This window comes from Penaeus monodon, chromosome 42 (assembly GCF_015228065.2).
Source record: "Penaeus monodon isolate SGIC_2016 chromosome 42, NSTDA_Pmon_1, whole genome shotgun sequence".
Lineage (NCBI taxonomy): Eukaryota > Metazoa > Arthropoda > Malacostraca > Decapoda > Penaeidae > Penaeus > Penaeus monodon.
Window position 1 is genome coordinate 3568824 of NC_051427.1, and position 3137 is coordinate 3571960.

Genomic DNA, 3137 nt, shown 5'->3' on the forward strand with positions numbered 1-3137 from the left:
CCAGAATGCCACTTTAATAACGTAAGTGCTTTTTGACATTATTCTTTAAACTGATCAATGTGGTGTTTCCAATTTGAGTTCTACTATCAAAAAAGTAGCCCAGAAACTTTGCGATTTGAACTAGGTATTGATGGTTCGTCTAGAGTTAGCCTGATTGTCGGCTTTCTCACGTGAAAGATTACCACAATACTTCGTTAGACTGGAAAACTTAAAAACCCCATGGATGCCCAGGTATGAATCAGATCCAGTGCCAATTGGAAGACGATTGCTGAGTATTCTGCATTATTGCTGGAATGCCATACTGCACATCATCAGCGTACAGTGAGTATTAAAGATTCCGAGGAGGCAGCTGTAGATGTTCATGATCATACATAGAAATAATGTGGGACAAGACACTTCCTTGTGGGACCCAGTTTGCCTGGACAAAAAATGTCTGAAAAAGTGACATTGTCGGAAAATAATTTGACAGCAAAAGTTCTGTCAGCAATGAAATTTGAATAAAAACAAAGGCAAGTTTCCACGTAATTCCAAGCATAAAGTTTTCGAGTAGTCCATATCTTTCAATAAAAAATGTCTCGCATGTCAGGCATAGGCTTTTTCATATCTAAAATACTGAAATCAGTAAAATGCTTTTTTGACAATTGCCTCTTGAATAGGACTGTCCAGCTTTACTAGTGATCGAGAGTTTGGCGTCCCTTGGCGGAAACCGACATGCTTCGTAAACTAGCAAATACGGAATTAAAAAATGCAATAGCCTACTGTTAACAATCTTCCATGACCCTTCATAAGCAACTTGTTAAACGCAATCGGGCGTAGGGAGATGGCAAGTCTGGGATTACCCTCCTTCAATATGGAAGATGGGGGCGAAGTGCCATGAGTTTGGAAAAGGTGGCTTTTACAAATTTAATTTGTACACTTAGAAAATTAATCATGTCATCATGATAAAGATGCTTCATCATTTCATATAGAAATCTCATAAGGGCCTGGGGATGTTCCTCTACAGGCTTCTAGGGCTCGGACAAGCTCATCATTGTTAGGTCCTGTATTATAATCAAAGTCCATCTCCTGATGGCAAAGTGAATAGGTGCAGCTCAGCGGCTTCCTTGATGGTCAGGGAAAGCGGGTGGTTTATTCGCCGAGCTGCCTTCGGTAAGAGAACTGCCTGGTCGTAATTAGCATATGTCTTTAGGATGTCGAAATTGGTTCCCTAGTGAGTGATGTTTCAATTTTACAAGATGTTTTGTTCTTATTGATTTTATTGACAGTGGACCTTGCAGTTTGTAGTTGCAAAAGTTCTCATTTGTGATTGTGATTTGATGATTATTTTTGAAAAAGCCTGTAGGCCTTATTGCGCGCACAGCAACCCTGCGGGCAATTGGTGCCACCATGGAACTCTATGCTTAAGCTATCTGGCGAAGTTTTAGGAATGGATAGCAATGCTGCTTCTATTAATCGAATTATGAATAGTGTTTACTTTATCGTCACTGGTTTCTCCAACAAGTTCCGAGCTGACGCTCCTTGTGAAGGCGACCCATCTGCGCGTGACGTAAATTAGGGCGCTGAAGGCGTTATCACTGTGTCGCAGAAGATTTAATCAAAATAGGAAGATGATCGCTTCCAACGATTCGTCAATGGTGTGCCACAGGCACTTGGATGGCTATTGAGAAGAGACAGTGATAGTCAATAAAGCTCAAATTACCGGTATTATCATCCACCCGCGTCGGATACCATCATTCAGAAGGATGAAATCGACCTATAAGAACCTAAACTACTTCGATCACCCCTACCATCCACCCTCAGGGAACCCAATAACGCTATGATGAGCATTAAAATAAGCTAAAATTACTTTATTTATGTGGCAGACGTTCCTGAAGAGCAAAGAGCTCATATCAGGCTATCACTGCATCAGGGAGACAATAAAGTGAACATATAGCAGATACAATGCATTAATTTTTACTTTGCATGCGACAAACTCCAAAGCTAGAATCAAGAAGTCATTTCTGTAAAAGGGAGGCTTTGGGGATGTACATGCGGAATCCGCCTCCACCCCTACCCTCACGATACTTCCGACATAAATGGTAAGTTCCTCAGCGAAACCCCCTACGGAAGACGCCTTTGCCGCGGTGGGGGGGCTCTGAGGTCCCAATGATCTGCGGGAGCGGACCAGAGGGCTACCCATACTGAAGGGGTCAACAAGTGACGGAGAGACAAAATGGCCTTCCTGGGGCACCAAGGCCTATGAGAGGGGATGGTGCACCCACCCCTGGTTCAATCTCATCTTGGGACAAGGGAGAACTCTCCCACGTGTGTTTACCGTGCGTGCATCCACGTAATACAGGAGACAGGAGTCCTGCGGGAGGTTGGAGCGATGCTGCACTGCTGCGCCCTGCCAGCTATAACACACCCTCTTGGTCCTTTATTCTGGTTAGACGGGGGCTTGATCAAGGCACGGTCAAGGCAATCGGCTGGTCAAATTTATTTGGCTAGGGTCAAAGGCAGGTACTATTCCGTCGGCAAGCGCATAGGTCCCGCGACGCCTCAGTACTGTAACAGTGGACTGCGTATATTTCCTCATACCCCTGTGGCTGTTGGAGATTGAAGCCCAACTATAGCCTCCCCTTGTTGGATCCATGGTGGGTGGGGGGGTTGAGGAAATGAAAGAATTCTAATGTGTATGAGTACTACAAATTTACAAAGATCTAGATGCTCTCCCTGACGACGTACGCAATCCCCGAACCATTCTTCCTCTAGACATCACATGTCACTCTGGAGCCTTTCCAGCTTCCAAAGGGCAAGAATGGAATCGTCAAAACGGTTCCCGGGCTCCCAAACCAGGTAAGAGGGGAAAAAGTCCTCTCAATCCACTAGAAATCTACCTGGTAAATATTGAGAGTATGTTATATAGTAAGTACTGTAGTGAAGACAATTGATGGTGTATCAATCATGGATCCTGATATTTGAAGTATATAGGAAAATAGTTGGAGGTATGTCAACGTGATCATAGCATCACCCCCCACAGCGAGATGGTAGCCTGACAGTTGAAGTTTCGTCACAAGATGGAGACGTGGAACGTCTGCGTGCAAAATGCAAACATCCTGGGGGCTCAAGTTTCATGCTCTCCTCACAAAACCCTCAAT